A 27,574-nucleotide genomic window follows, 5' to 3' on the forward strand; every position below is an offset into this window, starting at 1 on the left:
TTGGCTTTCCGATGAAAAAAATTTCTTGTCTTTAAGGAACATTTAATAATTTTCTATTTCAACTTTTTTTTAAAAAAACGCTATTGATATTTTTACACAATTTAAGAAGAACTTTTAGAATTTTAGTTACTCGTTGAATTACTTTTATTTCAAATTTTAACTTTTTAAGTAACAACATACAACATTTTCAAAAATCACCAAAATATGCCCATATTTGATACCATGATTATATTTTTTTAATTCATTTTATTGAGAAATCCTATCGACAAAGCATATAACACCTTAGTGCTGCTACACTGACAGTTTCAAGAATTTTAGGAAAGTTTTATTGGGAAAAAGAATGTTCCTTATCTGACCAAAAAAAACACCACATAGTTTTGAGAAAAATCATTTGAATGGAAAACATTAGCATATACAGTGCCTGCATATAAAAATGTCCTCTCCACTTGTTAATACACGATTCATTGAAAGACTGGTTATTTGCGGAGATCTCAAGACTACAAGGAAGAAAATTCATCATTGCCCCCACGGGGCCTCGAAACCCAGTCTCGCTTGCCGAGACTCTAAGAGAGCTCTACCATCTAAGCTATGTAAGCATATAGAATATTTAAACCTCTAGGAGCGTATATATATGATGAAAGGCTCCGTACATGGACGGTGGCGGCAATGAACTAACAGCTCGTGAATGGCATAGGCCAGTAGATGGCCACATGCATATAGAAATGACTTCTTCACTTGTTAATACAAGATGCATTGAAAGATTGCATGTGGCCATCTGGTGGCCTATGTCATTCACGAGCTGTTAGTTGATTGCTGCCGCCGTCCAAGTACGGAGCCTTTCAACATATATATACGCTCCTAGAGGTTGAAATATTCTATCTGCTTCCATAGCTTAGATGGTAGAGCTCCCGTCCGGCAAGCGAGACTGGGTTTCGAGGCCCCGTGGGGGCAATGATGAGATCTCCACAAATAACCAGTCTTTCAATGAATCTTGTATATAATGCCTGCCCGCAGTTTATATATTTAAAAAAATCTTTTAGTGCAGGTACAACAAAAACTCGAACGCAGACGATGCGACGCAGAAAATTGTATAATACTAAGAAAAAATTTGCGTGCACCAACCTCCTTGTGTGAAACCCCTTAATTTATTTTTCCTCCACTTTACAGAATAAACTTCTTGTCAATACGAAAGAATTGGCCTTTTATCGATTGCACGAGGAAGAGTTTTAGGAGATATCCTTGTATGTTGCTGTGATCTCGGAATATTTCTTTATATTTTTTCTCTTATATTTCCTTGTCTGAGTGGCTTGTCTTCGAGCACCAGCAGCAAAATAATTCCAAGAACTTTCTAAGGGGAAAATTTCCCACTTTGAAATTCTCCATAACATTTACTCGAACTGTCTTTTTTTACTCCTTATCTTGACTTTTTTCTTCCTTCTCTATATGTCTTTAAGAGTCAGAGATGTCAGAGAGAGAGACATTCTAAATACAAAGATCAAAGCTTTTACCTGGTAAGAATTTCTCAACCTTTATGGTAGAAGTTTGTCAGTGTGAGGCAGGGCCGGCAGTACCGGCTTGAGCAAAAAAGAATTTGGAAAGTAAATTGAGATATCAAACTACTTCTATCAACCCCCCCCCCCCTCCCTTTTTTTTGCTTACTTACTTATTTTAGTTTCGTTTTTCTTTGACTACTGAAAGATGTCAGATATACGAGTTATTTTTCTCAATGGAAATGCTTGACTTTATATAGTAAAGAGTAAACTGCAGTGTTATGTTTGTACACCTTGCCTTTGGTGGTGTTCAGTTAGGGTCACGTTTTTGCGTCGAAGAACCATAAGTAATTAATTTTATTATAAAATTATAACTGAAATCTGTAATTTAAAACGTCTTAGAATATTTTCTCCCCTCCTCACAGCATAAATTTCTTCAGAATATGAAAGAATTGAACTTTTGATCGCATGAGGGGTAGCTTTTCGAGATATCTTTGACTTATGTATGTTACTGGTCTCAGAACTTTTTTATATTTCTTGTCTGAGTAAGTTGTCGTCGAGCAGCAGCAGCAGTAAAAAGTAAAAATGGCAAGACTTTTTTTGTGGAAATTCTTACTTTTTTCCGCTGTGGAACTTTTGAGGAAATAGTTATTTAATACTTACTCGTAATCCTTTTTTTACTCCATGTATTGCCTTTTTCCCCTCCATCACTCTATTCCTTTGAGAGTGAGAGAGACGTTCTAAATACAGAAGTCAAAACATGCCTTCTGAGAATTTCTCACCGTTTTTGGCAGAATCTTGTCAGTATGCGGCAGGGCGCTTACGGATAGAGTGAAGAAAAATTAGAAAGTAAGTTGAGATATGAAACGCCTTCTACTCCTACCTCATTTTTTTACTTGCTTATTATGGCTTCTTTTTCTTGGACTTTATTGAGGGACGTGAGGTATGTGAGTTATTTATCTTAAGAAAATACTTGGCTTTTTTAGTGAAGACTGAACGGCAGTGAGCATGACCATATATCACTTGTATTTCTCGGTGTTGATTTAGGGCCACACTTTTTCTCTGAAAATCTGAAATGGAGTAAATTATAGGGTGTCTGAAAATGAATGTACTCTTAAAACTAAATAGGAAGCTAGCAGACATAGTAAGGTTTTCCGGAATGAGACTAATGTGAGGGGATAGGAATTTTTGTTTGTATACAGGAGGGGCGCATAACCTATTTAGTCCGTGGGCTAGATATCCGATTTTTGCATCATTCACGGGAGAAAAACTGATGTATAGAAACCGAAAATACCTTTAAAATTTTGAAGGGCAGACATTTATTTAAAACCCATAGAAAAACGTGTACACAGGTCGCACATCATCTGTCTCACCACCCGTAAAAGTGTTTATTTGGTAAGAATACCATTGTCCCTTTTCCGCGTCATCGCAAAAAAAAGCACTAAACCCACTGAAAAGTGTCTATTGTTATATGAAGTAGGCTGTCTTCCGATTTAAACAAAAACTGGGAAATAAACGGAAATAATAGAATGTATTCCATTGGTAAATTACCTCGGACAACAAAATCATTAATGAAATTAACAGAAAAATCAGAATCGGATGACACTCTTTTGGCAAAACTGTGTGATTCTGAAGAACCACGTGCCATTAGGCCTGAAAGGAAAAGTGTTCAACGAGTGTATGGAAAGATATATGCGTGCTTTAGGCATCCCAAAGAGAGACAGAAAACGAATCACTTGGATAAGAAGTCACACAAAGGTATATTATATCATGGGAAGAATTAAACGTATAAAATGGAAATGGGCTGGACATATTGCAAGAAAACAGGACATCAGATGGACCACAAGGATTCTAAATTTGTACCCCCCGTGGTGTTAAACGTCCGAGAAGGCGTCCCCACGCAAGATGGATTGACAAGATCAGGAAAGTGGCCGCAGTCAACTGGATGACAAAAGCTTCAGACAGAGCACAATGGAAAACTATGGAGGATACCTTAATCAAACAGCGGATTGGAAATGGTTGTTGTTGATGATGATTCAATTGAGAAATCAGCTGTGAAAAACATCTAAGAGAGCCTTTGCTGAAATTAAATTCTTTTTAGAAGGCAAATATGTTTCGTCACCGCCGGTCAGAGGGTTAAACAACTCCTGACACCTCACACACTGGTCTCCTATAAAATTAACTATGATAGAAATAATAGTTTGATTACCATTTAGAAAAAAACCAAAAACAAAAAGCTCTCGGTCCATTTTGGGGGTATCCAGCATTGAAAGAAAAGTGTAGAAATGTCTTCTGAATGTAGCAAGTTATATTTTTGCTAGTTTAAAAAAAATACATGTCCATATTATATCGGATATCAAAACTTCCTCAGTACAGTTAATGGTTTCCCACTTTCTGGACATCTGTAACGACAGAAGTTTAGTTCAAGTAATGGTTTTCCCATCAATACGCCTGAGTGATTTTTCATAACAAGGAAGCCATCAAAGACATCAAAGTCAAATAGGAAATTCTCTAACATACTTGTCAATCAAAATAACGCATTTATAAGGCTTTCATATAAGTAAGCATTTAATCCTTCAAGTGGTTTTTGAAGTTTACCTGCACCGCATCATTACTGCCAAGTGGAAATCACTTAACTCTCTGTTCTCTGTAAAATGTCATTTCTTTGAAGAATAATATCTATTTTTGGGCTAGGTATACCGTTTCATCCTTTCCCGATTCATACTGAGTTCAAAATAGTGACGTTTCGTCCTCAGTTTGACAGAAAGATGTCTCTTCCTGATTCGTTTTTTTTCCCTTCGTCCCCTTTTCCTTCTGTTCTACTCCGATCAAGCCAAATGATAGAAGACTTCACACATTCCTGCAGCAGAGCCTTGTCCAAAATTGCTTGCCAAATACAATTCGCGAGCACCGTGGTCAGTACCGTAACCAGGCAGTTGCAACAGGTGCACCCGCACAGGGCCCACTTGGAAGAGGGGGGCAAAAATGGGCTTAAATGCAAATTCTTGCACAAGGCACAGGAATGGCTATTTACGGCACTGACCGGGGTGCACTTTAGAGTACTTTGTGTGCTCTCAATGTGCCCGATTCTATACTCGCGAGATCGATACCCGATTAAAAGAAACATTCATCATTTATGCTGATCATAGTTTAAGCATATTAATATATGCGCACTCCATGGCCCGTAATCCAAATGTGATCCTCGAGTCATCTGTTGTAGTCATGTTCCTCAACCCAAATTCTGTAAAAATTAACTAGTGTGGCACATTTACAGACCACTCAATTGACTCGTGGCGTATTTACAGACTCGTTATCATTTAAGTGACCTGCAGCACAGTTACAGAGCACTCAACAGGCGCGTGACACGTTTTCATACCAATTAAGTGACCAGCACTCCCCTCAACGTTAATCACCCATGACATAGGTACGCCTCTTCTAATGACCGGACTCAAAAATATCGAAGTACACTCTGTACCTAATTCTTAAGATGTCAACGTACGGGAAGTTAATGGAATGGATGAAACTGAACTGCCATTTATCTGTCTTCCGTCGGTCACTGAACACCGTTTAATATCAGCATTCCCATAAATAACTCCTTGAGTTTTTCAGGCTATTACTGTGAAATCTCAGCTCGTGTCAAGAGACGTTGATAGAATATTGGATTTTTTACGCATATCGCAAATGCAGCAACTTGACACTTATTCAGGCATTCAACACATTTGTAAGAATATGCTAGAATATGCTTCACCTCTCACCCTTACCGAGTAGGAGATACCAAGACGTTTGAACAGCCACAGAAAAGATTTACAAAGAACCTATCTGGTCTTCGCGAAAAATCCTATGGATCAGTGGTTCTCCACCGGTGCTCCATGTGCACTTCCCAGGGGCTCCGCGGCGACTCAAGGAAAATAAAATAAATACGTAAATTTGACAGAAAATGAAAAAAAGAGGCCTACTGTGTTCCGCCATAAAAATTATATACAAAAAGGGCTCCTCGAGTCAAACAGGGCTCCGATATACAAGTTATGTACTGAAAAGTACTCCGCGGGTCAAAAAATGTTGAGAACCGCTGCTGTAGAGAAAAACTGGAACACCTGAATGAACACTCACTCGAAAGGCACCGACTCTTCCTTGATCTAGTATTGCTCTACAAAATACAGAAAGGACTAACATTCATAGCAGTCGATCCCCTCACTTACATCAACTCAACAACAAGAGACCACGAATTTACAATCATAATTCCATTCTGCCGAAATAATACAAGACATACCATAGTTTTTTTATTCGCACAGCCCGCATATGGAACTCATTACCCAGTGAGATTGTAACCACAATCCATCAGTTTTTGGCAGCTCTAAAAAACAATGATCCGTCTCCCCATCTACGACGTTATGCTTTATTTGCGGGACGCTCCCTCCCGGATGCTAACTTCAGAGGTTTTATTTAATTTGGCTTATTCCTTTTACTAAGAGGTCGCTTTTACAGGGGTCTTCCTCTAAAACAAAGCGACCGTCACTACAATGAAGTACGGTTTTGTTTCTGATGTTTCTATTCCACCTCGACGTTGTATACAACAAAGGGTTATCAAGGAAACAGTTATTTTCTTTCCGAGTTCACCTCAGCAAAATATCCGGAAAATAACTGTTTCCTTGATATCTCGGGCTGAGGAAAATCCATCTATCTCACTCTATACAAAGGGTAAATCCACTGCGATTTGCATTGCTATTCCATTTTCCCCTATTGACTATTTTTTCAGTGATTTCAGTGATAAGCAGGGCCAGACTTGGGGGTGCGAAATGTGCGGTCGCACCGGGCCGCAATTCTTCCGAAAGAAACCCTTTTCTTCTTTAGCAGATGTTTTGGAAATTTTTGATTAAAATTTAATTTTTTTCCCATTACACTATTATTGAATGTGAAAGGAGGCTATCAGTTTGAAGCCCCTATAATACACAGTTCTAACGTGTTTCAGAATGTTTTTCTTTATTTTTGGGAATCCCAGTATTTGATTCGGTAGTGACTGCATAAAATCGTTTTGGAGAGGCCGCAAAAATTCTTTTGCACCGGGCCGCGAAATTTTTAAGCTCGGCCCTGGTGATAAGTGACACCTTTTTTTGGCGATTACTATCGCAATTCAGAATTTTTCCGTAGGGATCCCGAGTACCCTATTTTTTTCCAAAAAAAAAAAAAAAAAAAAAATATATATATATATATATATATATATATATATGGACGGAAGTTGTGCATTTCTAGTGTACCACGTATACCAATGTAAGCTCCTACAACATAAATTTCTAGAATTATTGCATTTATTGGCAATGCCAACTGATAACTATTTCGTTAAGAACGAGTGACTAATATTGTATAATAACATTGTAAAATTATGTTTTTTTCCTAAAATATTTCATTTTTTGTTTCAAACTTCAGAATGGAAAATGCTTTTCAATAATTGCTGTAGATGGTGGTGATATAAAATTTGACTTTTTTTGTACCGAGATTTTATTCAAAAGCACATTTTTTTTTTTGTAGAAATAGGATTTAACTAATCTTTGAATTTTTCTGTGTGTTTCACTCTTTTATAATTCACTCGTAACTTTTTAGCTCGAAGCAAAACCAATTTTCCCGCGAACTTGAAAGGGAATTGCAACATCTTCCAGAATAGTTTCGAGGATCTTAGAGTTGACCTTCAATTTTTAATGAACAGCCGGACTTTGTGTTGCCCATTAATAATAACTTCGGCGATCAATGATTCATATCAGCTGTACGTTTCTTCTTTACAACATGTTACTTTATTCTTTGGATAAAAAAAACATACCTGGAAATGGCAAACACTATAGAATTCACAGATTGTTGATGGGAAAAACAAAAATCTGCTAAAAGAAATATCGAAAAAAAAAACAGAATTTTTTCCCTTATTTTTGAACCCCATTGTAAGTAAAGAATCATTTTCCTCTCTAAAACTACTAAAAAAATCCCTTTATTAATATTAATGAGTAGTTCTACGGTTATTCTCTCAGAAGTTATTTTAATGGTATATATCTTATGTGGACGTTATAAGACTGCCTATCGATTCATGATTTCTATTATTAATATAGTTCATGCCTGAAACTATTTAATTTCTTTAGACGCAGTTTAAAATATATGGTTTAACGATTTTTTTACTTCAAATTTAATTTGTCGAAATTTGTGCATTAAACCCTCAATCGCTAATGATAAGTTTTTAGAATATTCAAAGGCGAATATGTCCATAAATATCGCACTTGAAACTTTTTTACAAATCACATTGCGAAGCAGAGTCTACAACAAGGACGGACAAATCGTAAAAAATGTCTAGGCACTGCAATAATTTTTTTTCGAAATTTTATTCGAAGGAAAATATTCAAAAATAACGTTTATTTTGAATTATTCAGGGTATAGTGACCCTGGTTCGTGTTGGCAGATACGCTGTAATAAATTCCATACCGTTTATGCTGCTCTGAACCGGCAATTTAGTAACTGCTGAAAGAAAATTTCTGTCGGCAATACCAATTTTTTAATCGCCACGGCGAATGGGATATCTCAAGCTTTGGTCAACGCTCTACAAATTGAGAGTTTTAAACACATGCTGTTGTATAAAAAGTTACTTCATTCTTTTTATGCGTACTTACCTTTAAAAAATACGACATATATATTTTTTAAGAAGTCGCGTGCAATTTAAATTTATTATTTTAAATTTGAAGTTTACTTCTAATGATAACGGTTCTAGAAATAGCCCTGTAGACAAACAATTTGAATCAGCCCACATATGAATAATGTATTTGTTTGCTTGTGCAAAACACCGATAGCCGTGGTACGTAAACAACAAAAGGCTTAGAATACAAGAGGGATTAAACACGGATGCAGTCGCATGAACGTCATTGTTCTTCGCGAGTCACCATGTTATAAATACGAGAATTATCAAAAGTCGCAATCCTTGTCCTTTTTAATAAAAGACGGAAGCCGTGTATTTGATTTGTGTTGTCTCCGTGACTTTTCTTCAAAGACGATAACAAACAATGAGATGCGTAATACATCTCTACGTGCTTTTTCACGTGGAGAAATGTTTACGCATTTTTTTTGCAGAACGTCGTGCCTTAATGGCCGTTGCATTCGAGCACAGTATCCTCTGATGACTGAAAAACGACATTAGGAGGAAGAAACAATCCATTACTGAAATTACGATGCTGTTTGACTCTGTTTTGCATTTCCTCCCGACGGTATAATGGGTGCCTACGATTTTTAATGATTTAGAAACGTGTTATTCAAGTTCAGTTTTTTTTTTTTAAATGACTCGTTCATTTTCCTTTGTTAAAAACTGTTGTACACACTCTATTATTATCGATGGCGGCATGCACTTCCCGATTTGAAATAGTTTTGACCTTTTATCCGATCTGAAATATCATTTATGCCAGTTTTCTTCAACAGCTGGTCCATGAACACAGGTACAGGTCCGTGGGAATTTCATACCAAAATTTTCAAAAATGTGTTTCTTTTGCATTTTTGACGCTCAAAAACGGCATTGAAAACATAAATGTTAGAAAATCACTTTCTTTCAAATTTTCAATTCTTTTATTCTATTTTTTTTTAAATAATTCTTTTCATTCAAATGTTTTCAGCCAAGTTGATGAACTCTATATTCATCTTTACATGGAATTTTCTCCAGATCTATATCGCTAAATTCCTTGTAATAAATCGCACTTTTCCCGGAGGCACTTTCTCCTGGAAGCTCTCTCCTAAAAACACCTGAAAATTCAACTTTAAGTGCTGCCCTCTGAAGAAAGACCAAAAGTTAATACTCAACATGTTTATAACTCACAACTTACACAATCCTTTGATTCATGACTTAACTCTCTGATGGCAAAAGAAGAAAATATATATTACAGCGAGAAAAAGCAACCAACACATTTGTGGCAACAGGGTCTGAAAGGGATAATTTTCTGGTGTCACTGCTCTATCTTTACAGGCAATTGGTTATAATAATCAGCAAGAATCACCTGGGTGTCCGATTTTCATGTCATTGCATTGCATTTATGCAATTTTGCCACCCAATGGAATGAAGATAGATGTCTAGTCGAAAAATTCATCATAAGCTTTTACTTTCTGAAAAAATATCTTTCGTTTTTTCATCTTTATCCTTTTAGCATTATCTATCTATCTCAAAGGGTGTGAGGAATTTTTCTGGTCAGAAAGCAATCTTTACAGAGCTGTCAAGCTGGTTAGAAACTCACGAAACTTCCGTGTTTTCAATAGCTCTTATCTGTGGTCGGCTATTGCCTCGACTGAAAGGTATTTCGAGTCCCATGTATCAGATATGGTATTTCTGAATACACAAGTTGCGTTCCATAAGCACTAACAGTAAGTTCATAGAATATCAAGAAATATAAGTTCGGCAAAAATTAATTTATTATTTTTCAAAGTATCTTTTTCTCGGAGAATATGCAACGGTGCCATCGTTCGATTCACTTTTCAAACCGCGTAGGGAAACCTTTTTTCTGAATTAGCTGTTTCAGCGAACCCTGCATAGCGGAAATTACGAATGCAGTCGGCCTCGCTGAATCGGATAACGCGGATAAATCCCGCTTGAACGGATAAAACCCTCTGCACCAAAATTTCTCCCATTGAGACAAGAAGTTCCTCGCTTAATATGATCATTTCAACGACCTTTTCCCCACTTGATGTCACGCTTCACACGTCAACTGTTAATATGCACATCAGTCTGATTTGTTCGAGGAGCTTTATTATAATATTAATCCCTCATCAGGTTTCAATATACAAACTACGCTAACGTTATAAAATTGCAATTTAGTTGTTCCGTGCATAATCTGGTATTGTGTGCTGGAATCGTTGATATCCGATTAAGTGGAGCCGACTGTAATTCTCCCACGGATCTTCTCCTTCAACGATGGAAACATCTATAAATAGCAAAATGCAAGATGTGGACTAGGGTTACGGCACGGTTTTAATATTGCGCCATTTACATATATTTCATTTTTGAAAAGTTTGCAAATCAAGATAGCGTGATGAACTGGTAGTAAATCGAAAGCTACATCGCGACAACGCCCTCCGTATGGTCAGCAATATCTTGATAAATGAAATATTAACATCATTCTAACCCCTTCCCCAACCCCCCACATTCTGGATCTCACCCTATAGGATTTCTGGCTGTTGTTGAGGAAGAGCACCCAGGTTAAAAATTCGATGAAAATGCTGACGTTGTATTCAGTTGTGCAGGTTCCACTGAGGCATCTTTCAGAGAAACCCTTTTCTACTTGCTTTCCAAAAGTTCGTTAGATAATCCACCGCTCGGACTATACGATGATAATTTTTCTTCATATTAGCAAAATTCGCATCTGCTAATTATACGCCAGGAAATATAAGAACGGATTGTAATTTGCCAGCGTCAACAAACCGTGCTTAAAATTGGCTTCCTTCTTCACATTAGACAACAATTATTTTTGTCTGTTTAGCCGGATCGCTACAATAAAAGGCCAACGGGAATGTCTATATTATACATTTTATAATCAAACTTTCGAATTAAATCAATACAGCAATAACATCCTAACCAATGAAAATTGTCAAGAACTTCGCTCAACTCGTTAACGACCATTCCCATAAAAGTAATACAGTCCAGCTCTCCCTGTTTTATTTATCTCTCTTCTCATCATTGCGAAGCTTTATTGTAACCCTATGTGTGTGAACGGAAGTTGTTTTCTTTCCTTCCCCTTTCATATCAGCATCCCCCCAACATATAATGCATCCTTATATGTATAAGAAAGAGGACTTACAGGTAAGAGTGAAGGATGTGATTGATCACGAAAGAGAGAAATTTAATGCATTCATCTCTCTTCCCTACTTATCTCTAACACATATTCACAGAGAAGCAATATTTTGAGATTTATCGTTTACCGATTGTACTTCGATTACATATCATCTAAATTTGTTGGCAAAAAATCTGTATACGCTAAGGGTAGAAAAACCATGAAATTGATTTAATTAATTTTAAGTATGTAACATGATGTCGCTCTCCACTTGTTATTGCAAGATAACAAGTGGAGAGCGACATCATGTCATATATATATAGCGATCTGGTGGCTTGTCATCCATGAACTATTAGCTGATCGTCAGTCCATTGCACGGTTCCGTTCGGCATATATACGCTCTAGCGAAGGAAAATCACTTTCTCCTCTGTAGCTTAAACCCATTCAAGTATTACGTCAGCATCGATATCGGAAGGGGGGGGGGTTTCCCGATTTGCTGACTTTTGATGACAAGGGGATGAAGGGGGTGTGGATAATGTTTACGTCATCAACCACCCTTTATGAAAATATGAGTTAGGATTCAGGGGGGGGCAGAGCTGATGACGAAATTTTGCTGACAAGGGGGGAAGGAGGGGATCAAAAATGGCTGAAAATTTGCTTACGTAATACTTGAACGGCCCCTAAGTGCCTTAAAAAGTCACTTTAGTGATCTCTAAATGTTTCGCGGATCCAAGTGATCTGGAAATGTGTCCGGGTCGCTTAAGTGCTCTGGAACTGTGCCACGCACCAATCAAGCGATCCGTAATTATATGCCGTTTAGCACTTAAATAATCTGAGAGTAGGCCACGGGTACCTTGAATGATGTGGAACCGCACTGTGGGGGGGGGGGGGGCACTTACGTGCTCTAAAACTGTGTCCCGGGTCATTTAAGTGATTTGAAAATGTGCCACGGGTCGCTTTAATGCTCTGGAATTGTAGCACGGGACACTTAAGCGGTCTGTAAATGTCCCGGTTAATTCATTTTTACAAAATTAGGTTTGAGGAGGGCATGTCGCATCAGATAACCCCTAGGGCCATATTTGGTCGGCGGGCGAAGAGCGTTTATGCGATTTATCATTATATGGCTTGGAGGGTGGGTCGCAATGAATTTATTAAAGATAAATTTTGAATTCATAGCCTTCAAATAACATTGCAATTAACAGAAATTGATTATAACAACAAAATAAAGGTATTTTCTTCCGAAATTTCAATTAAAATTTTTTTTTTTTTTTGCATCAAAATAAATAAATTTTTGGTCGTCAGGTGGGGGCACGAACCCCCTATGCCCCCTCCCCCGTGTACGTCTCTGATCCCACCAATATGCGTTAGGATTCAGAGGGTCAGAGCTGATGACGAAATTTTGCTGACAAGGGGGGGACGTCAGAGTTTTGTTGACTTTTGCTGACAAGGGAGGGAGGGGGTCAATAATGGCTAAAAATCTGCTAACGTGATACTTGAACGGCCCCTTAGTGGTGAGAGCACTCGTCCAGCAATAGAGCAACCCTAGTTCGACTCGCGGCAGAGATCAGTTTTTTTTCCTTCCTTTAAAAAAAATTAACATCTCAAATAATAAATATCTTCACAACATTCAGGTGTTTCTGTATATCTTGCATTAATTGTAATTAATTTTATATTTTTGAGACATAAAAAAAAACCACGATTTAAAAAAATTACCGTATGACTTGTTTGGTAAATTGCAACAGCGGAAGCACAATGATTAAATGTGTTATCAAGAAGTTATTAAAACAGTTCCCGAAGAGACTCGCTTCACCGTTCCCCCTACAAATATCCTACCCATCAATCCTAACGCGTTGAATAATCAAATTATACGACGAGCAAAGTCCCAAGTAAATAACCCCAAAACGAGTCGCAAATACGTTTTAACCGAGTCATTTTCCAATGATTCTTGAGACCAGATATATTATTAAGGTTCTCCTGCCATGACTCTCTCTCTCTCTCTCTCTCTCTCACACACATACACACATGCATACAAAGTGAGTCTTGTAACATCAATTCTTCTCTAGAGACCATCTGCAGCCTATTGATTTAATTAAAACGCTTCTTCCGAATTCCCTCTCCTCGATTCCGTTACACTCGCTTCATTTACATGAAAATATTTCCTGAAAGACCATCTCTCTCTCTCTCTCGCTCACTACACTTTGTTACATAATTCACGGCCGTGGAATAAGTTCGGAGAGGGGGATTGGAAGAGGACCAAAAGTTGTGTTTCCCTCGACTGCTACAACTCGCGGAAAATGATTCTGTGTAGAACCGAATCCGAAAACGTATTTTAACATTGGACTTCTCTCCCGGAGTTTTAACAAACGCTCTCCAACTTCATCATCAAGGGGGAAGGGGTTTTACGGTATCGCAATTTCATCGTAAAACGTTCGCTTGGGAAGCAAAATAGAAATATCTCTCCGTGAACGGATATATACGGCATAACAGGGAGAGAGAGAGAGAGAGAGAGAGAGTAGGAGGAGAGAAAGACATTTTAATAAGATTTTCCTGAACTTCTCAAGGCTGTTGTTTTCCCCCGGAAGCAATTTTCCAGATTTCTCTCCTCTCTAGTTTTTAGTTTTCTTAAAGCAAATAATCGCTGAGATTTCTAGTTATGGATTCGTAAGCATTAAATCTTTAGGATGACAGTGAACTGTGGATATTGGCGGAAAATAAAAGGAATGAAATGAAAAAAACAAAAACAAATCGAGTCTCTCCTTAATTTTTCGGGATGGAATATTTCGTGATTTCATTTTATATATTTCTTTTATTTTCCCCCCCATGAGAGAGAAAACGTTGAATAATATCGGATGTGGAAATATGCGGAGGTAATTTAGCACGAAAAGTCGATAAATTTTCGAGTTTCGTTCCGTTGGATAACGGAGGAGGAGGAGCTTTTCACATGCAGGTGAATTATAACTTTCGATCGTTTTCAAGGATCGTTTTCCATGCCATGACTTCGTATCGCGTTCTGGGTTTTACACGAGTTTTCGCTCGTATGTGCATAATTTTTCGGCGAGGAATAGCCCAATAAGAGAGATGTAGAAGAGTGATACGTGTATCTCTCGTTAATTATTTTGATAATGTTTATTAATGTTTTAATGATTTTAGACTTTTTTTTTTTAAATATTTTATCAATTTTTAAGAGTTTCTTTTGAAAAGCAAAGGCCGATCGGCGACGGAAAAAAACATGAGAGATGTACATTTCACGTTGTAAATATGTATTAATGATTCTCAATACCTATATCCTTCGTTATATTTTTTGTATCATGCAAAAAGTTAATTTATTGTGACATCTCTACGTAAATCCAACCGGTTCAATAGCTTTTCTGAATAACGTGTCACAATGTTTCAAGTATTTTGTCATATATTGACATTTGGAGGATTAGCCAAGTCTGGAGTTTTAGCCATAAAATGAAAAACACACACGGTGTTAATGACCTTTCGTGTTGAGAGATTATATACATGTTTTTATTATTTCATTTTGCCCTTTTTGTGTTTCAAGAACTCTAATAACAAAGTCTGACTAGCTGACTAGGGTAGATGCCTTTTCTCAAGGCGTACCGAGTCTATTGACCCTCCGTAAGCTTCCCTGTTCGATGCTGCTCCGTACGAGCTGGATGAAGAAGATAAGAAATTTCTTGTATTCATATATTTGGTTGAGTGAGTGTATAAGAGGGCGTGTCAATAAAATATAATAAAGCCTGCAGCCTGAGCTGTACTCAGAGAGTTAGTATAAATTTAAATGAAGTACAAAATGTGTATGTGATAAGTTGACTTACTTATTGAAAAATTGGATGTTGGGGAGCCCTGCCAAGTCCGAAGGAGGTCGAGAAATTTCTAATAGATGTTATAATCTACAGGAAAAACCACGGCCGATGTTATTGCGTGCGTAAAGACCCGGAAACCTGTTGTTTTTTGGATTCTTCGTGGTAAAAGCCCCATAGACAAATATAATGACAGAGACCTCAAAAATCTGTGGTAATATTGATTTGTTACAGGAATGGCTAGTTGCTGGTATCTTTCTTTATATATATTTTAACGAACTTTATTACTTTCAAACTTTTTCAACTATCAAAGAATAAATTTACTTTTTCCTGTGGTAATAGCGAGCAATACTATGTTGTCGTCATAAAGTGAAATATGTGTATGGCAGTATTTTTTGAGTCATGTCATAAAAAATTTCGGTGTTTGTCATCTTTTCTTCAAAATACTGACGCCAGATGACAGCACCAGAAAGAGGTCACGAAAAACTACTCTTCTGGCAACATAAACACTTTAGGGCCAAGACGCACACACACATCGGTATGTAACCGATTCGTTGATATTCCGCACGGAAATGTGTACAAGGTGCATGTTCGGTTAACTAGTAGTATTTGATGTCATTCCAAAGTTACTTACAACTTAATTTATTATGAGATTAAAATTAATTTTTAATCTTATTTATTAAATTAATTTTACTAAAGATATAAACGGTATTTAGAAACGTTTCCCGCAGAAATAATTTTGAAGAGAGATTGCATTTGTGTGATAAAACACTGGATATTCATTGCCAACAGGTATTTGAGCGATCGCACCATTGTATATAAGTGTTCATTTATAGATCAAATGACTAGCGGAAACTAATGAAGTATAACACAATCAGCTTAGGTAACAATTTTCAATTTCGGTAACTTCTCAATTTCATCACGTACAACTGATTCGAATAACCTTAATAGGTCATCGAATGCAGTGTATTATTTTTTTCTCCTTGAATTGGTAATTATTAGTAATATTTTAAGTGCCGAAAATGTTGAGGAAAATCAATCGAAACACTAGCTTAGTAACAGGTTGGTAAATAAATCATCAAATCCCAATTCTCAATGTTTCCAATAAAACACATATTTTTACTCTTAGAAACTGACATATTCATAACACTAAATACACTCCAAAGACATCTCATCTTTTATCATCTCGACACATAACACAATAAATAAATATCCAAAAACCTAATTTTCAAAATATATTCAACATATCTTTTAGAATTACATAAAGTCCCTCTGATGTAAGAAATTCCAAAAAAACCACATTTCCGACAAGCGTTTACCCGTACACACCACACAAGAAAATTGCCCTGGCACTATTACTTCCAAGTACACGAAACACTTAATTTTGATATTGTTTGACATATCGACTCGGGGAAAAAAAGGGAAAATAAATGATTAACAAATCATCAATTTTTCATATTCTCTCTCGAAAAAGACTCGATAAAAGAATGATATATTTCATTTCCCCAAGGATTAAAAAAAGAACGCGTGGAAAAATAATGTGAAACATGATGAAAGAAAACCATGTTAACAATAGAGAGAGAGAGAGAGAGTGAAAAAATGGCCGCTTCCGCTACCCATTTTTCTAACTTCCTCCGTGTAATTTCCGTTCGACATTTTCCTCTTGGAGTGGAAACGACAAGGCGTTATAACACATAGAAAACTTAATAAAAGCGTGGCCGGGAAAAAAAAATAAATGGATAAATAAATAAATGAAAGAATCGATTCTTCTCTCCTTTTTTTTTTTTTCCTCCCCATTTCGCAAGGTGAGAATCGTTAAAGTACGAATTTATTTATTTTTTGTTCCGCGACAGACAACACTTTTGTGTGTGTTTTTCCCTTTGTGCGATGTGTCTATAGAGTGTTTTTAGCTCTGGGAACTAGAGAATTACTGTATGACAATGGGATAAGACGTGTTTTAATTCCCTGAGGAAACAAAGTACGCGTTAAAAGACGTCTCCTGAAGTTTTATCAAGACGAAATGTTGTTCTCCGAAATCTTATAAATAATATCTTCGTTTTTCCAGGGATTGTTGTTGTTTTTTTTCCTGTATTTTGTGTGTTGTTGCTATTGATTAGATATAATTGTTAACCGGGAGTTATTATATAGGGTATCCTGTAAGTCCGAATTCGGACTTTATCTCATCAGGGGCCGTTCCAGTATTACGTCAGCAAAGTTTTGGCCATTTTTGGCCCCCCTCCCTCCCTCCCTGTCAGCAAAATTTCATCAGCCCTGCCTCCTAACGCATATTGGTGGGATCAGAAACGTACGCGGGTGGGGGCATAGGGGGCTCGTGCATCCCCAGACGAAAAAAATAATTTTTTTAATGCAAAAAATATTTTTTTTTTAAATTAAAATTTCGAAGGAAAATACCTTTACATGTGTTATTGTAATCAATTGCTGTTTTCAAATCAATGCTGTTTGAAGAACAAATGATGTTTCCTTCTTCTATATACATATAATATGTATATAGAGAGAGAACATGAGAGTAGAATATGAAAAGATAAATCTGCTTGATATACCAACTCTCTTATCTTTGTCCTCACTCTTATCGATACTTATCTATTATGTTTCCCTTTCATTTGTTTTTGTTGTCTTCCCTTTCTTTCCCCCTTTTATAACGTGCAGTTATCTTAGGACAAGGTTACCTATTTATCGCCTATTCGTCAAATAGCGATCATTCGAATTTCTTGCCAATAGCGTGTAAGCGAAACAGTAAGGTTGCATTTATTAAAGTTTATTTTTATCAATTCAACACAATTTGGAATAGCAGGGAATTATGGAGTCAGTTAAGGGTATATTACCAAGTGATTCTGTTTAAGGATAATTTCTAATGCTATATCCAAAGTGGTACATGCTTCTCTGTTGGTTTATGCCGTTCTTTCCCGCCTTTTCTCTGATTTTGAATTCAAGTATCTGAGAGAATATTGCAGTTAAAACGTAGGATTTCTTTTTTGAGGGAGGGAGGCTTAGAAGAGACAAGGCAACAACATTCTAAATGGAAGTTAGAGGACCGGGAGACCGTACAAATATGCTGACTTTTTTATTTTGTGACACACTGCGAAACTGGTACAGCTCAAAAATGCTAAAAATGTGTTCAAGAAAATATGCACACATTCCTGAACACATTTTGAGCATTTTTTTTTTTGAGCATTTATACTGATAGGCCGAATCAGTACTTACAAGACAGCCTGCATATAATAATATACGAGGTGGAAATGGAATAATTCAAACTTTCTAATTCTAAATTTGCACTTATAACGTGTGAAAGGTATACACTTAAAAATAATGTAATGACGTAAACTAACCGTGGTTTTTTGGTAAAAAAACCGCACTGAGATAAATGGCGAAAGCATTCCCCCCCCCCTTTTCGTTATTTTTCTCTTAAATATCAATTGTTGAAATAGTGACTAACTTTTTTGTGTGCGTGCGTGCGTGCGTGTGTGTGTGTTGACATTTTGTGTAACTCATTTTGTCTGCATTTCATGTGACTTCGTATTGATTTACACTTAATAATATTTCAATTATTTAATTAGGCTAAAAATATAAAACATGTCTATGAAGTTGTATTCATCAAAAAAAAAATACACGCATGTCCTTCTCCTTACATCTGTATTCTCAGATTTACACATGCTTTTTTAAAATATGCCAGGTGATTCTTCCACTTTAAGAAAAAAGATTAACATACCGTAAAGCAGTGTTTCGCAGCCACCGGGCCCTACCATCAGTCAAACCGGGCCACAAGTGATTCACTGTTTCATTTTCCTCATTTATTTTCCATTAGTCGTGTTTATGACCACGCCTTTCACTCACAAAAAAGAGATCAACCGGGCCGCGGACTTCCAAAAGTTGAGAACCACTGCCGTAAAGAAAGAAGCGCAGAAACGCAGGAAATGGCATGTAGTTATATTAAAGATAAATAATAACTGTTATGAGAAGCAAGATCTTAAATGCTAACTAAATTTTAGCCACATGATAATCTAATGATAATCTCCACAAAGATAATCTAATGATAATCTCCACAAAGATAATCTAATGATAATCTCCACAAAGATAATCGATTTCTTTTCAATTTATATCCAGTAACATATGGGTAATATATGTTACTGGAAATAAAGTGAAAAAAAATTAGATTATCTTTACAGAAGAGTCATTTCTGACGTGTATAAATGACCTGTCTGTCATGGTTTCTAAAATTACGTCATTCTTTGAATGTAAATATATATGTATTAAAAAAAATCTGAATATGTATATATATTACGAACTATAGTTTCTTGGACTCTCGCAAAAACCCTTAGAAAAAGGAATCAATATTTCATTTTATTCAAAAATATTCCATTCAATAGAGAAACACCGATATCGAATTCCGCTGAAGAATGTAAATCCTCACGTTTGTTCGATTTCTCTTCTTGTGCGGGAATATTTGTCGTTAGCTTTGTGTTTCGTCGTCAGGCCAATTGATCAAGAGTACGCTACATGTGCAGCCAATCTCCGACTTATGAACTCATTCCGTTCCGAACACTTGGACTCTATAAGTCGAGGTTTCAGTAAGATGAACAACTGTGTAAGGCCGGAATTACACTATAAAAGTTTGATAAAGGTTCTTTTATAAAACTTGAAAAATGCCACCAATAAGTGCATTGGTTAAATTGAAGCGAATATAATTCATACGATTATTAGTTGTTTTTCCTAAATTTAAAAGAAAAATACTTTTATCGAACTTTTATAGTGTAATCCCGGCTTTTTCATTTTTAACATGAATTAAAAATTACATCTACTGTAATGTAAGAGTCTTAATATACTGAATTGTAATATATCACGTTAATTCGACCTCTGCAAAGTTTGGCAGTAAACAAAAATCAATACTACTACCACATTCACCTCATAAATATTCCTTTGAAGAACTTTTCTAACGACGGTATTACACAATAAAAGTTTTACAAAATTATTTCACCAAACTTGACAAATCAACCATTAAGCTAATTGGTTTCATTTGTGCTCAGATATAACCGCTAAGCTTAGTGGTTGCTTTCTTGAAGTTTTACAATATTGCCAATATTTAAAAAAATAATGAGATATCGCACTTTAGGGAAGCACACTGTATTCATATTATTTACATAGATTTGAATAGTACAAAAATGGCATTTATTGTATGCCAACTTACTTATCTTCGACTGTTGAACAATGCATAGTAACATGATTTCTCCTCTCACGATTATTTTCCTCCAGACTGCAAAGGTCGAAAATCTTTCTCACTTGGATTGTCGAGAAAGAGAAGACGTGTGTGTTTAAGCTATTCTACTGGCAACTTTAGAAACTTCATGAACAGCTCACAAGTAAAAATCGAATGTTTAGGAGTTGCTTAGAAGCCTCAATGCCAAAATTAGATCAAAATGTACAGCGTTTTTATTTGGAAAATATAAGAAGATAAAGAAACTCATGAGCTGGTTGAGAGCAACAGGGAAAAATAGAAGGTTAATTTCATAAACAAATTAATATACTACGCATTTATATTTTGAAAATTGATATGATTGATGCCACTACTATGTTACCACGTACTGCTGCTATACGAATTTATCAAAGTGCAATGTTAGTTGCCGAATGATTCTTATCCCGCCATTTGTTGGTTCCTATAATCACTGTTTTTATCAGGCTGGTATGTTGCTGTTTTTGACCGAGTGGTAAGATGCCGTCTTCCACAATTAAAGTTACCGTTAAGATCCACGGTTTCGAATCCGGGTGAAAATATCAGAGAAAAGCTCTTTACCTACAGAGCCTGGGGCGACCACCGATAGATTGTGCCTTCGTTTCCGACCCAGCTCCACTGGTTGGAAATCGCCGTATGGTGATATATGACCGGAACTGGTAGGCGGTACAGTAGCATGTTGATGTTAATAATTATGATTATACAGTGGTTATTTATCGCGTGTCATGAAGTCAATTCTAAGCTTTTTCTTCCACAGCCGATCTAGGATTCCCCTGTGACATCTATATGCGCATTTGAGTTTATAACTCCGAAAGATTCTAATGAATTTGGCTTTTACTGGCAAAAAAACTTGTAATTTATTTCACAGGTGTGCGGCTATATACCAGGCTTGTGTGCGTGCGTGCGTGTGTGTATGTATGGGGAATGTTTCCGTCTAATTTGACTTACGACATTGTAGTATGTTTAATTTCTTCATTGTGTATCATACTTGTACATTAATGTAACACACATGCATCATACTCCCGACCAGGACCGTGCAATTTGAGTTGCAGAGTCGACTGATTAGGTTCAAACACTCAGGCATTCTATTAAAGGAACGACATACGGGTCGTACATCCTGGTCACTAAATATCTAAATGAGAGGACGTGCTGCGTGCGTCGTCGAAGTTGAGAGGCTATGGTATTGCTATCGCATAGTAAAGCAACGGTTTTGGCGTTTGTAAATGCCTAAATTTAATTCCCTTTTGATTCTTTTTCGCGGAACAAGAAAAAAGAATTTTAGAAATGCTAATTAATGGCATAACTACTTATTATCTTCAAAATATAGAAACTTATACGAAAGTTTTGAATATGCCTGATGAAGATAATATGGATTTCGTGTATTACCTATTCTACTCTCAAACGCGTCCAAAAAAATTTTGATGTGGGAATTTTTTTGGCTCCAAATGTAAACTGATAGGGTCAGTTTACTGAATGGACGCGTTTGAGAGTAGAATAGGTAATACATGAAATCCATATTATCTTCATCAGGCATATTCAAAACTTTCGTATAATAAACTGACCCTATCAGTTTACATTTGGAGCCAAAAAAATTCCCACATAAAATTTTTTTTCTTCTTCGCATTTGGAACATGATTAATAGGGCCAAAAATTAACGCATACCTCACTCATTAATCATTTTGAAGCTGGCGTTCGTCCTACGTTCAAAAAGAAACGATTTTTTTTTAAGTTGACAGACATTTCGGCTATTAATTTTTCTTAAGATTCATGCCTTTTTTGTAAACTACTACATCAATTCACTAAAATACGTTGGGGGGAAAAAACTATAAATCTCAATATTTACATTTTTAGTAATTGCATTTCCTATTCAATTATTGTGTGAATCGTAGGCAAAGAATATAAATAAAATACAACCTTTCAAAACATTCCTCGCCGCAGTCATACTTGAATATGTAATACGATGTCTCACTTCATCAACAGAAGAAGAGATAACCCCACTCGATATCAATATTACTAATTATCTCCGTCGTATCTTAATTAAAACGACGTTTCTTTTACATATATGCCGTGAAGCTCACACGGGATGTTTTCATAAATAACAAAGCATTCTTGGAGATGTTCAAGAGGAAGAAAGAGTCATTTCCGATAATTCTACGGTAGAGAGTCACCCGAGAGTCGTGCTCAGATATTAATCAGTGCTGATCGAGTGCGCCAATACTGAAAGCAAATAACAGGGGAATTGGGCTTGAAAAAAACAACAACGATAGTGTAATGATCTTATTTTTCTTCGATCTGCCGCCTAATTAAGTTGATTACTTCTTCCAACGCTGCTCCAAATATTCGTAAACAGAATGTAATCCTTTTCGTATATGCTTCTAGTTGTTGCTTTGAAGTTTGTTCATTGTAAAAAACATGAAATATTGCTCTAGTATATGTATATTCACACTCCAAAACTAACACTTGAGGCTATAGGACTTGGAGAAGTCCCTTTTTTAAAAAAATTGGTTTTACGTCTTAAACTCCAGTTCTCTGGAAAATTATCTGAAGTACTCCATATTTTTAGCACTTTTATAGGAACGGTTAGTACCTATATTTGTCACAAGAAGAGTTTGCATTTTCATTTTTGTTTCGCTAAAATTTATAGCTAAATTGTTCAGTGCTGGGATCAGCTGAAAAATTAAATTGGAAAACGTTTCAGAACAATATTCACTGTCGTGTTTCAGCTTAACTAGGTGTCGCTAAAGCTGTCTGAAAAATTTTTCTTTTAAAATATCCGCCATCAATCAGCAAAAGTGTGACATCAGTACCCTGCTTTCTTTCAAGGATCTCTGTGACATCACTTGGACCGGTTGTCTGCTCAAAGAAGTACGAGCAAACCGCTCTTCTTTACAGGTGCCTTTATCTACAATTTTTTGAAACTCCAGGCTTACTCATCCGTCATCATTGGGCAAAAACATCACGTGAGTACTGAATATCACTAACATCCAACCAATGTTCAATATCCAGCGTTTTTTCTTAATTATTAGCCGTTACTTGGAGCTGTAAAACCAGTTTTTTGTTCAAAAATAGAGAACAATGAGTCCGCTCCCATTTCTGAGTACCTTACCGTTATCAAAGTTCAAAACTAAGGCATCAAGAAAGGAAAACGGACTCACCATACTCTACTATCAAACAAATAACTGATTTCGCCGCTCTAACAAGGAAAGGGTCCCAAAGTGTCGTCCTCGAAAAAAAGTTATGCAAACATTTATATATAAGGACATTCATCTCACCCATAAACACATAAAAAAAAATAAAATGAAATTTCAGTTGATAAAGCTGCAAAAACCTATTAACAACTATTATAATTGGCCACTCATCACCTATCGATCTTCTTGGCGATATCTATAAAAACTTCTTTTCACACTTCCTTTTCTGTGCCTTTTCTGTTCTAGAGAGAAAACTAGCTATTTATCTTTTTTCTCTGTCTGAGCTTTACTTGAGCTATAACGTCTGAAGATTCGGCCGGGCACATCAGGTTATACTGCTGACGTGACAGTGCTCGGTAATGGTGGCTACACATTCGCTGTTATTATACCTAAGCCTACTTTGCATTATTCCGGGATTGTGAACGGTTCTATCTATCTATACGTAAGACATTATGTCCTAAATTACGTTTCCCGATTTATTGTTTTCTGTTTTTAATGTTGGTGTATATGCATATTTTTTTGTGATGTGGAATATTCAAAATACGCATTACTTATAGTTTTAGCGATTAATTACCTAGCTATAAGAACCAAGGCCCATGATACACATACTCCTAAAAGAAGCTTGCTTATGTGCTTCTACTTGCGCGCTCGTTTATGGCATGCTCACGATACTTACTTGTTGTAGGCAAGGCCGCAACTAGATATTTTGTCACCCGGGGCAAACCGGCACTTTTTGCGCCCCCCTCGCCATGTAGAAGAAGCAGTTAAAGGGTGAAATTCGGCTCGTTTTCTGGTGTAGCGCCCGGGGCACCAGACCCGTCTGATCCCCATTGTTGTTGCACTGGTTACTGGTTATAGGCATATTTTTTATGTATGCTTTGTTTTGTACGCGTGTGTGTGCCACGCTCAATACTTGATGAATAATGATAGTTAATTTTTCGTATTTGAGAAACAGATGTAATAAATGCGAAATGCGCTAGTTGTTATGAAAATGGATACGAAAACTTAATTTTCACATCTTTTCCGTGAGACTGGATAATTTACGCTTTTTGAAGCCACAATAAGTAATAATCTTGCTGACCACTTGAACTCAATGATGTAATAAATAGATCAATGCATACAACAATAGATTTTTTTACCAAGTTATTTTTACTTTTTAATAATTAACTTCATCAAACTTGAAAAAAATAATTGTGTAGTTATTTCAGTTCGTTTTTACGAATGATTTCAAAACTCTTGATATGGAAAATATTTTCGCTAATAATTGCAAAATTTTTAATTCAAAAATAATTTTTGTCAAAAAATGCAAAATTTTCGATTATATATATATATATAATATATATATACAATTTTTTTTTTTTTTTTTGCGAAATTTGAGTGTTTTTATTGTTTAACACGGGATATTATCAATTAATCCTCCGCCAAAAATGAACATTATCGTTGAGCAATTTTTATTACACAGTCGACGCCCCATAAGCACTCAATATTCCTATAAAAATATAATAAATTCAAAAGTTTTCCATCCTCTCATCGAGCCAATGTTTCAAATTATCGACAAAATTAGTTAGTGGTAAACCAGCGGCCGCGTTTGTTTATCAGCTTCTTCCCCTCCAACCGTACGCTATCAAGCACGGGAAAAATAGACCGTCGCGTCGTGCGATTGGGTAGCGTTCTCTCAAATAAGCTTTCTTTTTTCGAATACACGTTGCTTATTCATTTGCTCATTGGAACACATGCTCGAAGTTAGCGTGTTTCCGTGCCACTCAGTAGCATGTGTATACCGGCTCCAAAAAGGTGCCTTCGTCAAGATGAAGAAAAAAAGTGTGTAACACTAAGGTATAGAATCCAAAATTACAATACTCAAACGTGACCCATTTTTGTTTGAAATGATTTCTCGGCTAATTTACTTGTTACATCAAAACTATTAAACATACATGATCCTTGAAAATAAAAAAATCCATGCTCATGTATGCGTTTGTGGTACGATTTCAACTTTGAGAAAGTCTCTCCGGTACACATTCAACACGATACTCACATAACATGTAACTTCAAGAAATTCCCATCTTCACTTCAAAATATGAAAGCCAGATGGCAGCACCACTTGGAACACGAAACAAGCACAAATCTGGAAACATGAATACGTTAGGGCCACAGTCAGAACACATATTCCGGTAGATGGCGATTCGTTAGAAATTCCGCTGTGGAATTTTGTACGACTTGCATGTAAGGTTTAATTTTGAGTGAAACAAACAAACCGGTTCGCGTATCATCAGACACCTGTTGAATCCTAAATTCTGAGAATTATTATTTCTATACCTTCTATTTCTATTTCAAATGCTCATACTGCATATGTTATACAAGGTGCCCTGTGAGTTTAAAGCGGCCATTGTCTCTTCAACAGTTCGTCGCAGAAGTGTGGTTACAGTCTTAAAAATGTCCAAAATGTGTTCAAAAATCACGCTGTATCAGTTTTGATATTGAAGATACAGTGTGCCACAAAATAAAAAAATCTAAATTTTTATATGATCCCCCCGTCCTCTAAATTCCAATTGAAAAGTTGTTCCTCTGTCTCTCCTGGACACAACACGAGAAATTCCACATTTTCAAGTGCAATATTCACCGAGATATTTGAATTCAAGAAATTGGAGAAACTTGGGGAAGAACAGCATGAATGAGGGAAAGAAGCGTTGTCTGATACTTAATGTGGCCATTTCCCACCTTTTTTCGATTTTTGAATTTAAATATCTCAGCGAATATTGCACTTGGAAATGTGGAATTTATTTTCTTGGCCTCATGAGAGACAGGGCAACAACTTTCTAATTGAAAGCTAGGGGACAAGGGAATCTTAAAAAATATTTTTTTTTTCATTTGGCGCGACAGACTGTATTTTCACTCTCAAAACTGGTATGGGGTGGTTTTTAAACACATTTTAAGCATTTTTTTTAGATTGAAACCATACCTCTCTACGACGGACGGTTCGCGAGATAAAGGCCGCATTAGCACTTGCACCAACCTACCGCAGAACACCCAGTACAATTCTCGCCCTATTTTTCTTTATGCATGCTATGTTGACGCACATCACCCATGAACGTGATTTTTGGTATTATCCTATATTTGAATCAATAGAACCCTCTTCCAACTGCATCCGTTTTAAGCGCCCAGACCCTGTCACTTTTGCATATTTTTCTTGCTGTGACTTCTTTTTTATTGCAAATGTATACGTTTATATAATATCCCCGCCCCCTTCTTTCAGCACATGTTTTTTTACGATTCTCACCTTACTTCTTTTAAATGCATTCTGTATTTACACACCTTGAGTTTAATCATGTTCGTATCTCGTCCACCTACCAATCAATAGAACTTCTTTCTGGTTCATCGACTCCGAATTTTTCCGACATGACCACGCCCATCTAGACAATAATCTTATAAATCCGTGACAACAGAGACTGTTAATAAGGCAGGAGTGTGTGTGTGTGTGGGGGGGGGGGGGGTTGGTCGTAACCTTATTCAGCTGCGATCTCAAATCAAAAAGTATGGTGATCTTCGTGACCCGTCGGTATATATTTTTAATTCAAAAATTATTATCCAAAATATCTGTGATTAAGAATGTTTATTTTTTCGAAATTAATAGAGCCAATCTATGGTGCCTCAACGGGTGGGGGAAACAGGGTCAGAGCCCTAGGCCATGAATTGAACACGCCCGGAGATTAATGAAACTTGATTCTAGAATTACCTCTCCCATCAATTCTGAAATTCTGTTGTTCTTTCGATAATTTTCGAATTATCATCATAACTAAATCTTTGTAAATGTTTGTTTTTTTGTGTTCATGATTTTGCGTATTATCACACTCGTGCCAGCGACAAGAATGTGAAAATTTTTACTTTTTGGGTTTGCTGTTATCGACCGGTTGGATAACTCATTTTGCTAAGTTTTGCCAGAAAAGAAAATTTGTATCCCCTACAAAAAAACATGTTACAAAACATCTTTTTTTAGGAAAATAATCGTCCATTCAAACGTCATTTTCCAATTTTCTGAAATTTGCGCATCCATATTTCTGGCATATGGATGGGG

At 36.4% G+C, this 27,574-nt stretch overlaps 1 protein-coding gene across 3 annotated transcripts in view; it reads left to right on the forward strand.

Moving 5' to 3' along the window:
* The window catches only part of LOC149084428 (uncharacterized), a 410,069-nt gene that overhangs the window by 152,127 nt on the left and 230,368 nt on the right, over positions 1-27,574 (forward strand). The window contains exon 3 of one of the 3 annotated variants that reach the window (XM_089234820.1): positions 23,138-23,274. The exons of the other annotated variants lie outside the window; for them this stretch is intronic. The gene's annotated coding sequence lies outside the window, so the exon portion shown is untranslated. The remainder of the gene's footprint in view (positions 1-23,137; positions 23,275-27,574) is intronic. 3 annotated transcript variants of the gene reach the window in all.

Source organism: Pholcus phalangioides, unplaced genomic scaffold (assembly GCF_987345545.1).
Source record: "Pholcus phalangioides strain wild (caught in Gottingen) unplaced genomic scaffold, Ppha-v1.0 ptg000008l_1, whole genome shotgun sequence".
Classification (NCBI taxonomy): domain Eukaryota; kingdom Metazoa; phylum Arthropoda; class Arachnida; order Araneae; family Pholcidae; genus Pholcus; species Pholcus phalangioides.